This window comes from Chanodichthys erythropterus, chromosome 16 (assembly GCF_024489055.1).
Source record: "Chanodichthys erythropterus isolate Z2021 chromosome 16, ASM2448905v1, whole genome shotgun sequence".
Taxonomy (NCBI): domain Eukaryota; kingdom Metazoa; phylum Chordata; class Actinopteri; order Cypriniformes; family Xenocyprididae; genus Chanodichthys; species Chanodichthys erythropterus.
The window spans coordinates 4225778-4239547 of NC_090236.1; the positions used below are offsets into that span (position 1 = coordinate 4225778).

General features: G+C 34.3%; 1 long non-coding RNA gene across 2 annotated transcripts; it reads right to left on the reverse strand.

Annotated features, from left to right (window-relative positions):
- Positions 1–3769: 3769 nt before the first annotated feature.
- LOC137003653 (uncharacterized) lies at positions 3770–13564 on the reverse strand. Of its 2 annotated transcripts, XR_010892022.1 has the most exons (6): positions 13478–13564; positions 6229–6301; positions 5469–5601; positions 5205–5310; positions 4777–4889; positions 3770–4190 (listed from the first exon to the last, which is right to left on the reverse strand). It is a non-coding gene; the product is annotated as an uncharacterized lncRNA (long non-coding RNA). The 2 variants fall into 2 exon arrangements; XR_010892021.1 differs by lacking the exon at positions 13478–13564 and having other exon boundaries at positions 6229–6383.
- Positions 13565–13770: the final 206 nt, after the last annotated feature.

Sequence of the window (13770 nt, forward strand, 5' to 3'; positions counted from 1 at the left end):
AGTACAAGTGTAGTTTCAAAATGGTATTTGTTGTAGAAGCACGGTAAAAAACAACACTTACCATGCTTTTTACCACAGTATTGGTAGTTTTAATGTGATTTTTGTTGTAAATACAGAGTAACCACAACACTTATTATGCTTTTAATGCCTAATAATGTTAAATCCAAAAACTGTAAGGTCAATAAGAACTTCTTTCCTATATATATTTATATATAAACCTATATATTATAAATAATGGTATTTTCTTTTCTCTTGTTTTAGCTGAAAAGACAAAAAGGGCCTTTCGGAAATGGATGAAGGAGACAGAAAGCTGCAAAGGCAAATAATTGCAATGGTATGCATGTGTTGCTTTTAACCCTTTATCAAACATTTTATCAAGCATTTGTTAAATAGTCTCACAGTAAATTAAAATTAAAGTCAAATCCTGTACATATTTATCACCTTATTTGTAAATCAGTTGTGCCCCTTCTTGGACAGTTGGACGTCCCACACATAAAAGTTTATATTAATTCCCTTGAATTCTTTAAAATGATTACAGATTGGGCCCAAAATGTTCCAATGATACATGATGTCTCTCCGCACCTCATAACTACCTCTGTTTGCAAGAGTGGAAATTATCATTTGACTTGTCACATGACATCAGATATTCGATTATTTTGTCATGATCATTTACACTGCTGATAATGTCCTGCTTGCATGTGAAACATGTTATTTATTTATTTTTATTTTTTATTTTTTAAAATATGAATATAGCTTGCTATACTTTTAATCATGGAAATGCCCACACATCAGTGAACTTATTACATAAATGCATTTAACATTTAATTGTGCAACACTCTTTACAGAAGGAAATCCTACGGTTATGTATGAACTCACAACATCATCATCAAGTGCTGTGCTGGGCACATTGGGTAACAAGTGTCCTCCAACGTATCCAATCTGTGACCACATTCTCCACATCTTCCCATGGGACACCGACATTCTTCAGGCCTTCGTTTCCATGTCTTCCCCTGCATTCTCCTGGTGGTGTCCACTTCATATCTGTCTTTGGGTGTTGTTGTTTGGTCATGCTTAGGGTGTGTCCAGGGAGGTGCACCCTTCACTCTGTCACAGTTTTTAAAAGTCTTCACGTGGACTCCTCCTTATGATCTCCTTGAAACGTGCAGAACCAATATTGAAAATAGTAATTTATCTTTTTCCATATTCTTGCCTTTATCAAAGAAGCACCAGTGCTCATCCGGAGTTTTGGTAAAAGTTCTAGTAATGCTGCGACTATAGTCAAATATGTATTTCTGCATGTGTGTATAGCAGCTGTTTGTCCGAACAATTGAAGTTAGTGAGAGTGTTCAGGAAAACCCTCTGAGAACAATCAATATTTATTTAATTCTGTTTGGTGCTGATATAGAGTATTACAGAAATGACACATTGACATTCTGGACATTATTCTGTGAGTTTGTTACCTCTTCATTTAGATGGACTTGAAAATGTCTTGCATTTTGTTTCATTAAACCTTTTTTTACAGTGTCACTATAGTAAATGTCCACCTTAACTACATCTATGGTATCATTATATCAGTACCTGGATAATGTAAATGTAACATACCCATGAATGTATTTTATAGAAGCATTTTATTGCTGAAAATATTTAACATTTATAAAATGCATTAACTATTTGAATTTGCCTTTCATTTAGTTACAGTAAAAGTGAACAATAAACACAATATTATATTGTATTAAAGTTGAGAATGTAAAATGTTATTTTTTTCCCCCTATTCTTTAAAGAAACATATTTTCACATGGAATTTTATCTCATCTCTTGGTTTGTAAAAATAATACTTCATCATATCGATTTGTGTAGTTATATTTCACTATAATAGATTGCCTCTGTAACTGGATATATTTTTTTCTCACAATTAACTGATTTTTATACTGTTGTGCAGTAGTTTGGGGACTACATTTGTCTTTGACACTAAATATTGGAATATGATTACAAAATCGAGTACATTCATTATGCTTTTATTTATATTTATTTTAATTCCAAGAGTTCAAATGGTGAAGAATGGTATAAATAAGTGATTAAATGTATACCTTTAATATACTACATATCTACTGTAAATGTTAGAAGCACTTTAGTAGATGCAATTATATCTCTTTCAAATATATTTATGCATCAGTTTAAAACACAAAGGAGTCTTTCGTTGTAAAATGTGATTTTTATTATATTTAATTAGATTAATTATATATTTAAGGAATCTTTCTCGTCAGCCGGAACCGAAGGAGATCTGTCGTCATTTACCATAAATGGACAAGTAAGCGTGACGCATCTGTTCAGCTGTGTTGTGATTGGCTGTGACTCTATCGCAGAACTCGCTGTGATTGGACTACCTTTCAACCCATATAAAACGGCGCTTTATCTTACAAAGTTTGTTTTAGTGTGAATATTACGTTACTCATACATTAAGTTAACTATAAAGTGTTTCCATGTTGTGAGAAATTACTCCTTTACCGAGATCCCAACCCTAACCCTAGCTTCTCAATGAACTACAGCGCCATGTTTCCCGTTCATTGATAGAATGACAGAGACATATGGGTAATGTAGTTTAAAACGTTTAGTAAAGAAATGATAAATGTTAAAATAATAAGATCTTTAATGGACAACTCGATATCTAAATATGTTTATTGTGCAAACATTTATTAAATATATGAGGGACAGGCTGAAATTTAATATTTTACTGTAATCACTATTAAAAAACCTTTATGCCAGCTTTCCATGTATGTCTGAAAACTGTGCCCAACATTATTTAGTATAGCATAAGCAGTTGTCCTGTTGATTTTCTCTTTGATACGCTAACCGGACTTTGAGTTACAGCCATTTGAAATGTGCATTTTTTTTGCTCTTCCAGGGGCCGGTACTGGCCCCTTGGGGGTGGAAGGGCATTAAAATCTACACAAGTGTGTACTCCTCATCATGAATAACAAACTTTGTTGAATCACATTTAAATATTGCAGTATTTTATCATTTCCTCATTTTCCATTCTAACATCATGCTTGTATAGGTTTTTGATGGGTATTGTGAGACCATCTGATGAAATATGGAAATATTATAACAAAATGTTGTAATACAATAATAATAATAATAATAATAATAATAATTGATTAATTGAATAGTAGTTGATTATTTCTTTGCTTTTTTTTTTGTATGAACACCAATAAATATAATGGATGAACCCACAACAACTTGCCATTATCCAGCTGCCAGTGTTGGCAGTAAACTAAAAACTATTTATATTTACACTTCACTATTACTGTTACACAAGGATAATGCACTATTCAGTAAAATAAGAAACTGTGCCAAAATGTCATTATCACCCCCTCTTCTTGCTCCTCACATGCCTGACATAAGTAATGTCCAGCTGTCATTTTGAATGCAGTAGTAGATGTACCAGAATGATCAACATCCATCTTCTTCAACTCTGCTTGAAGTGTTTGTATCAGTATAACCCACTGCAGCCTCTCTTTATTCACATTCCTTCCCTTTATTTATCTGGAAACTGCCATCCTTGTCACAACATGAAAGTATATGCAACTTTTGGTGCATTGTTGTCCCAAATATCATGAATTAGATCGAAAATATTTATGTAATATATATTTATGTATTAATAAGTAAAACAATCATGGAAATTATATGTCATTTATTTAAATTATGAAATAAACTCAGCTTAGTTAAATTGTATTTACTCTACCAAACACCACGTTCACCATAATTTATTACACAACACTTTATTGGAGGATACAGCATAAGGTTGAAATTTGCATAAAGACAAATGAGATTCAAGATAAATAAAAACGTGTCTTCAAAAATACGTTAACGTCATAATAATCCATTCACAGACTTTACTCCTATTGCACAAATGAGCGCCACAGAATCCCATCCAGTCAACTATGATCCAGAAAACAGATTTGATATTGAGTTTAAAATAAAGATTCATTATCACAGCTGAACTGGGTTCTTGCTCTTCCCTGTACACGTCTCTATCATGTTCATGTTCTTCTTCTTCTAAACAGTTTGTTCAGTTGTACTCTACAGTACAACTGATGACCAGAAGATGTGATCACTGATGTGCTGTAGCTTTTTCTCAACCAGAGGAAGAAGTCTTAACATCCCATTGTCAGGCGTTCTTCAGTCCTGGTCTAAAAGTAAAACAAAAAAACACACAATTCAAGTTAAGTAGTTTAATGGACAGCCAGGTCAGCTTATGTTCTGCATGATTTAAACAGTGGTGGGCTACTCTGGCCCTCAGCGTCCACGGTCCTGCAGATTTAGCTCCAACCTCAAACCCAACTGCCTATAACTGTCTATAAGTACACCTGAAGACTTTGGTTAAAATTTTCAGGTGTGCTCAATTATGGTTAGAGGTAAACTCTCCACCTCAAAAAGGAGACAGCAAAAGGGCTAGAGTTGCCTGTTCCTGATTTAACTTTACAAAACAGCAGTACATAATATATATATTATAATAAAAATGCAGCACAGACTGTAAGCTAAGTACTGAACAAAAACTGTTTTACCCATATTAACAGCAACCTGTTTTAAAAGATCTTTTAGAAAGGCATGCTCTCTTTTGAGCCTTGATTTCTTTCAGGACAACATACTCTTCTGTTTCTTGTTTCAAGAGCATAATTTGGTCAAAAACCAAGTGATAACCTGTACAATGTAAAATTGTTAAAATACTGCAATAAAAACTTTAAGGCAAGAATTAAGAATAGGCACAGGACTTACCGTACTCATGAAGAAGCCATGGCCATGCATAGTTTCTGCCTCTTGTGTTCCTCCGTAGCTGCACATCAGTCGTTTTTCCTCTAGGATCTTCTGTTAGTGACTTCACTTGCTATCTGTTTTAAAACACAAATACAATGTTTTAGGTCTGTGCAGTATAAGGCCTTATTTCAAGCCAAAAAAACTAGGTATTACACATAATTTAAAGAACATTTACTATTTAATTCCTATTATACTATATTATATTATATTAACTCATTATCTTCCAAAGCTTCCCTGTCTGCTTTTATCTAAAAAAACAAACAAACAAACAAAAAAAAAAAACAGAATGAACAGTTTTTAAGAACTTTTTAAGAACTTAATAGTCCTTTGAGAGAACAACATTAAATTCTGTACTACATATTACAGCATTGCCTCAACACAAGACATACCAATGGACTTCTGTCTTCTTTGGGCATGAGATGGTCATGTTCCTTCCTCACCCTAAACAAAGGACTTCGATGAGCTTGCTTTGATATAAGGACTGGTCTTCCTTCTCTGCACAGAAAAACAAGAAAGTCTCTACTTACTCTGTGTGCAATTACTCTTGTTCTTAAAACATACAAATTGAGACAGTTATAAATAAGTTAATTTACCATACCATCCAGGAGAGCATTTGATGAGTAAATACTGATTTAAATATCTAGAAACTTTACCTGGAAAGGGCTGATCACGGCAGGTTTGCAGCGACTCACTAGTAGCTCTTGTGAGGGTCGGCTCTTAAAAGAGCTGTTGAGTTTGATGTTGTAGAGATCCTAAAAAGAAGGACTAAGTAATCTGCAAGTAATCCTGCAAGACAGAAAGGAAGGTAAATTTATTACATCACATTCAAGTTGTCAATTTACTCATAACTGTAGGATTTCCTTCTGTAAAGAGTGTTGCATAATTAAATGTTAAATGCATTTATGTAATAAGTTCACTGATATGTGGGCATTTCCATGATTAAACATATGTCTTTAATAGCAAGCTATATTTATATTTAAAAGAATAAATAAAAAAATAACATGTTTTACATGCAAGCAGGACATTATCAGCAGTGTAACTGATTAGATATTGAATAGACATCAGATATTCAATTATTTTGATTATGACAAAATAATTGAATATCTGATGTCATGTGACAAGTCAAATGATAATTTCCACTCTTGCAAACAGAGGTAGTTATGAGGTGCGGAGAGACATCATGTATCATTGGAACATTTTGGGCCCAATCTGTAATCATTTTAAAGAATTCAAGGGAATTAATATAAACTTTTATGTGTGGGACGTCCAACTGTCCAAGAAGGGGCACAACTGATTTACAAATAAGGTGATAAATATGTACAGGATTTGACTTTAATTTTAATTTACTGTGAGACTATTTAACAAATGCTTGATAAAATGTTTGATAAAGGGTTAAAAGCAACACATGCATACCATTGCAATTATTTGCCTTTGCAGCTTTCTGTCTCCTTCATCCATTTCCGAAAGGCCCTTTTTGTCTTTTCAGCTAAAACAAGAGAAAAGAAAATATCATTATTTATAATATATAGGTTTATATATAAATATATATAGGAAAGAAGTTCTTATTGACCTTACAGTTTTTGGATTTAACATTATTAGGCATTAAAAGCATAATAAGTGTTGTGGTTACTCTGTATTTACAACAAAAATCACATTAAAACGACCAATACTGTGGTAAAAAGCATGGTAAGTGTTGTTTTTTACCGTGCTTCTACAACAAATACCATTTTGAAACTACACTTGTACTACTTTGAACCTGATATGAATATGTTATATATATTGTGCAATATATTGCACGTCACGTGACAGTGTTTAATCACCCTAGTTTAGTATTTAATATAGAAAGCAATGAAAAGCAAAACCTCAGCGGAGGTGACAGATATAATGCAGTGACTGAACATGAGGGAGCTAACGTTAATCTGATTAATATCTGCAAACAGAAAAGACATTATATCAAACATTAGAACAGCGTATTTACGACTACTTACCAACATCCAGCACACGCGAACTGATGCCAAATATCGCGATGTGTTCTGAAGGAGACTTCTTCAGCGTGAGAACGGTCAGGAGTGAGAACGGGTTGACATTCACTGAGTGAATATTACGAAAATAGAATATATATTTCTCGCTAAAAATGTAATCAAACCTTATTTTTATGCAGAAACTAACTCAAAATATTGTTCATAGCAACCAAAACGTAGCAGTTTCACATTATTCTGGCGAGATCAGATAAATCTTTGCAACAACGCGCAAGCGAGTGATTATGTACATTCACTGAGTGAATATTATGAAAATAAATAATATATATTTTTTGCTTAAAATGTAATCAAACCTTTTTTTGATGCAGAAAATAAAATATTGTTCATAGCAACCAAAACGTAGCAGTTTCACATTAGCGAGATCAGATAAATCATTGCAACAACGCGCAAGCGAGTGATTATGTACATTCACTGAATGAATATTATGAAAATAAAATATATATTTTTTGCTTAAAATGTAATCAAACCTTATTTTGATGCAGAAAATAAAATATTGTTCATAGCAACCAAAACGTAGCAGTTTCACATTATTCTGGCGAGATCAGAAAAATCTTTGCAACAACGCGCAAGCGAGTGATTATGTACATTCACTGAGTGCATATTATGAAAATAGAATATATATTTCTCGCTAAAAATGTAATCAAAACTTATTTTTATGCAGAAACTAACTCAAAATATTGTTTTTTCACTAAAAAGTAGAGAAACGTCCGCCATGTTTTTTGTTCCCACGGCCGGGCTCTCTAAAGTCACGTGACTTGGACGCAAAACAATAGGCAAAAAAAAATGTAACAGTCATACAATTTAAGGGCCATTATTGTAACCCCTCTACGTTTTGCACTTTGGACCAACGTAGTCAGGATACATTTTCATATGAGACTGGGTTGGTTTTGGGGCTTACCATCCTCTATAGAAGGTTTTGATTTGTCTATCATTAGACTTCTTTTTCATTTGGGGATAAATCTTTGCATGAATGATCTGACTCAAAAGAATGATTCTTTCACAAATAGGTAGACTAATTCTTTCATAAACACAAGAAGAAGAACTAGGGTATAATTATGTCAAAATTTTGCTTTTAAACTAACTTATATTTCAATCTGTTCCTCACACAAAACTGTCAAATGCATTTTTATGATATGCCATTCATTTGAAGTGCATGGAAAAAGAGTCTTTAAAGTTTCTGTTTTTGTATTTTCTGGAAGAAAGAAAGCCATATGATTTGCAAAGACATGAGGGTGAGTAAACAAAAGTTCAGACATTTTGGGGTAGAATATTTCTTTAAATAATGGAATAAGGAAGTGTTTTGTCATGGAAATTTGTCATTGAGGGAGACATGTTTTCTTGCTCTGCCTTTTTGCCAGTGGCACAGGTGTTGAAAGAGAATTGACTGTCGATATTTATTACCAGCCACAAAAATGTATTTTGTTATTTTTATTAGGAAATATATTTTTGTTCTTCTGACAATGCCTTTATTTTATGTTTTTTTCTTTGTGTATGTGATGTGTCATCACTCTGGAAAACTCCACCTAACACACAAAAACATGATTTTGTTTCTAATATACAGTGGCATGAAAAAGTATGTGAACCCCTTGCAGAATCTGTGAAAATGAGAATTATTTTAATAAAATAAGAGGGATAATAAAAAATGCATGTTATTTTTTGTTTAGTACTGTCCTGAGTAAGATATTTTACATAAAAGATGTTTTCATTTAGTTCACAAGACAAAACAATAGCTGAATTTATTAAAATAACCCCATTCATAAGTATGTGAACCATTGATTCTCAATACTGTGTGTGGTTACCTGATGATCCACGACTGTTTTTATGTTTTGTGATGGTTGTTCATGAGTCTCTTGTTTGTCCTGAGCAGTTAAACTGAGCTCTGTTCTTCAGAAAAATCCTCCAGCTCCTGCAGATACATCAGTTTTCAAGCATTTTTGCATATTTGAAACCTTTCCAGCAGTGGCTGTATGATTTTGAGATTCATCTTTTCACACTGAGGACAGTTGAGGGACTCAAACTCAACTATTAAAAAAGGTTCAAACATTCACTGATGCTCCAGAAGGAAACACGATGCATTAAGAGTCAGGGTGTTTTAGTTACTTAATTTGAGAAATATTCAATCATGCGTATGTGCCAGCAAAAAAAAACAAAAACCCCCAAAAAACATCTTAGATAAATTTAAGCAGCTTAGATAGACTTCTGATAGAAAAACTTTGAGGTAAAAGTTGTAAGAATATACACAACTCGCAGGTGTTTTCTGTAATATATAGTATATTTTTCATTTGAATTGCTCATATTACTTACATCATCAAGGGTCTGACTATCATTCTTACAGTTCAACATTGTTGCTTTTTCTAATAAAGTACTGGCCAACTGGCTTATTATTTACTCACCAAAGCCAATTTTTGCACACAGTTGGCACTTATTGAGAAGTAATTTTGGACTGTGCTTTTTACATTGGATCGGAAAGATCATTGTTGAGGTGAAAAACAAAACAGTTGATTTGGTTTTAACTTAGTGGTTAGGTTACAGGTCAGGGCTAATAGTGATTAGAAGGGATTCAAGGAGTGATTAATGGACATTAACCTATTACCATTGCTTCCTAGATCAAGAAACTCCAGGGGAAACATCCCTTGTTGAGGATCGTGCACTTTGGGTAAGTGACAAAATGTATGAAATGAGCATATATTGTGGTTTGGATTCTGTTTAATAGGCTTAACCAGCAAAATACATTGATCAGACAGGGTTACCTGAAAGACCATGCTAACCTAAGGTTACCAGCCAAGTTCTGCTAATTTACCAGCACCAAACCAGTATAGGCCAGCCTGGACAAAGCATGGAAAGTCCCTTTTCACCAGGTTAGTAACTAGCAACTGTGTTCTCATATACTGAACTGGCTGCTGCAATGATCTGTCTTTAAGAGCTATTCTCTGGTGGTTTGGCCATGATCAAGTGTATATCACGTGATCCAGTGATTTAAATGCCTGTCTATTGTCTGTAAACTTGTGACCCACAGAAAAGAGGTAAAAAGTTAATGTTAATGCTAAAGGACATACCAGGATATTGCAACACCCAGTCCTGGCTTTCTTTCCCTCTTCCTCATCATTATTTAAACACTCAACTGAGAGACTCTCAACCATGTTTATCGCTGCCTAGAGCCGATGAACAAAAAAAGCGGTGTGTGCGTAGTGCTGTTTGTCAGCTGTTCGATGATGCTCTCCACATGCTGTAAACATTTTATTTCCCACCACTGCAAGCTCAGAGGTCATTGTATGATAGAAAGAGTGCGAGAGAGTTCGTAGTTCTACAAACATGCCACCATCTCACAAGTGGATAATTTAACAGCTGAACCTTGTTTAGTACTAAAGGAGAGCTCTTATGTTTTCTGTTTGGAAATGACAGGAGCATGGACATGTTTGGAAGTTTATAGATTATTATGGGAGTCAGAGGTCTATTTGTTTTAAAAGCATTGTGTTTATGGGTTAGCAGCATTTTTTGATTTAGAGCCATTTTCAATTTTTGAGTTTGAAGCTCATAAATATTTACAGGGATAATTTTAACTGCAGCTTTTTGTGGTTTTTGTCTAAATCCCTCTTTGAGTGAATTAGGTGTTTCATAAACACACAAAATATCTCTCTTCCAAAATATTGTGAGCTGCCTGCTGCCTATTAAAGTCCACATGAACTGGAAGTCGATACCAACTTCAGTGTTGTGACGTATTTCCATATGAAACGGAATATTTAATAGAGGGGATTTATTTTAGCATACCTCCTCTCCACAATTAATCTAATTGCTAATCGCGATTACGATTACGGATGCCATGATTTTGTAATCTTTCAAAGGCACGATTACATTAAAAAATATCCACTTACATTATCCTGAGTGCTTAAGAGGTGTATTTAGAGCATGTTGCATTGAGAGTAGCGAATCACGACTTCTACCAGTGATGTAAGCAGGTAATGCTGATTGGTCGAACGAACGCAAAACACCAGCACCCGCAATTTTTAAAAAGCCGTGTACACACCCTATATATTTACTCCACAAACGAACTATACAAACATAGAAAACAGTGATATATGGACCTCTTAACTTTATGCTAAGAAGAAAATCCAGTGCGACTAAACTAATAGTTTTTCATACACTGTCTACTTTCTTTGTATAACAGTTCTATCTAATAACGTATTAGACAGGCAGGACTGTTAAACAGATCATAAAATACTGAAGACAGAGAATGCAAGCATTGTGTGCTCAGGCTCTGGTTGAGCTGTTCACGGTGCGGTCAAAATAAAAGTAACAACAACAAGCATGGCTTACATCACTTCAGCGTTCCTACTGGCGGTGCGAATGCAACCAGGAAAATGGCCCTGGGGAGCATTAGTTTTCAGGGATCCTAGTTCCTAGAACTAAGTTCCTAGAACAACATGGTGTGAAAGCCCCTATTATTATTTAAAGCATATGTTTACTTTTTTTTTAATTAAAGAAGAAGCCAAACCAATGTATATATTTGACATTTGAGGCTTAATGCAATAGAAAAGCATAACAAAAATTCAGGAAAAGTGTTTTCAGCTTGTTTTTTATTTTTACAAAAATAATATGGCGTGCAGTTGCTTTAAACAATGGTACAAAGCTATTCAATGTAATTGTGATAATCGTAATTAATAATCGCATTTACAATTTTAAGGGAACAATTGACGAATATGATTTTTGTCATAAACGTGCAGCCCTATACTCTACCCAAGCCATCAAACTGACATCATCAGAGAGGGAATGCCATTCCAGAGCAAAAGATTAAAGATTACCATGACAAACAATTTTTTTTTTTTATTATTAACTTGCATGGGTTAATTGTTCACAATTAGTAATGTGCACCAGTCTAAAGTCCCTTTCAAGGAAAGTCTGTTCACTCTGCGGCCATATTTGCAACGCCTCCGGGCAGCTATTTCAGCCATCCAAGACCAAATCCTATCTATTTGAATGGGGGAATCCTGAAATCTCAAAAACTAAAAAAATATTTCAAATTAGCAACAAAATCTGACTTGAACTGTCCTAAAAATGTTGTTTCTTAAATAGCAGAAAAGTTTTCAGGCTAGACGAGCCAATGTGCATGTGCAGTCCTAAGCACGAGTCTTCTAACAGCATTGACGCAATGACTTTATCATCAGCGATTGGCTCTTTTATTTAGAAGGCGGGACATATTGCACAATGCAGTTTCTGCCATTCATAACTAACAGGAGTGAACCGTCATTCTATATCTATAGTCTTTGAGTTTAACAAAGTAAATAGTGTCATTTTGATTTTATGATGATATTAAGGTAACATCCTACACATTGGGAAACCTCCCCAGCCAACATTACACGATGGGGCCAGTGTATGCACAATGTAGGGCCCATATCGTGCCTACACTGGGCCCACCATACAATGTTAGCTGGGTCAGAAGTAACCAATCTGAAATGCTATGCATAGGTAGTTTACATGCCGATAAGCTAATGGCGCCATATACACACACAAACATTGAATAAAATGTATTTTTAATTACACTGAAGTATTTTTCAGTATTGATATCTATTTACAGTCAGTGCACAATATGTGTGCACCAATCAGAAAAGATTTAAGAATGTCCTGAATTTGGACTGAGGTTGGAAACAGGATGCGGAATTCACTGGATTGAAAGTAAGGAAGTAGAATTAAATTAAATTGAAATCTAAAGAAATTCATATAACTAATTTTTATCTACAAAGGAAAAATGCTTGTTAAGATGTACTTTAAACTTGGCATGAAATAAAAATTCACCTTATCTATTTTCTAAATCCTTGTTATTGATATTGTTATTACTGTGAATGATTCATCTATGCATTCATGTTTAAAAAAAATTGACCTTGCGATTTTTTATTTTTTTATTTTTTTTAAATATCATAACCCAACATTTCACTTGGATGTGCATCACACGACTGTAATTGCTGAAAATGCCTTTAAGATTATTTCTGTAAAAGCTAAAATATTCACTTTTTATGTTTTAAGCTCCATTTTTTTCATAGACCCCTTTTGCTCATTTGGACTGTCAACACACACATCCACTTTAATTATTCACCTTCAGTCATTTCATTCTGACTTTTCCGAGTGACCAAGCTCCAGTCTGGCAGAGGATGTTTCTATGGCAACTGGCAGAAAACACGTCGATTCTGGCTGAAATGACATTTGCTTTGCAATAACGATCTAAGCGAAGGATTTTCACTTTTGTTGTCGTTTAAAATTAGCTGCTTATGTAGAGGCAGTGCAGGCTGGATTAATTGCAGTGACTCACACCATGTTAATGATAAACACAGACTGCACAAATCCCCAGGTTCAGCGCGATGCACATTATCTCTGACCTCCAACACTGGAATCAGATGGGAAATTAAAGTAGTACTGAAGCAGACTGACACATCAAGTGCTTTAGTAAACCATCTGTTGCATTGTTTCGGATAAATAATAGCTTGTGTCTTTTGCCACATCGCAATGTGCAGAAAACAAAAGAATATTAGATAAAGACACAGACAGACACACGCTTCCTTGTGTTTCTTTAGCTTTAGGCTGTATTTAAATGCAGTCAGAACTCAATGCAGGAAGTCAAAGCAATACCATACCACCCAGTGAGTCCGTCAATCAGCACGTCTTTCTCTTTCTGCCTCTCTCTGTCTCCTTTTCTGTCTCTCTCCCTCCCTTCTTGTGTCCTTCTTTCTTTTCAATGTCATATCCTCAGAGAATTTTCTGTGTGTCTGGAATAGAAATATAAATCCATCTTAAAGTTTCCTGTTCACCTTTATATGTCAGAATATGTAAAATATACACTAAAATAATCATTATATGAAGGGCGGGCACAAACCAAAGGCATGTGTTCTTCTAATTTCATTTAAAAACGGCAATATGCAATTTCTTC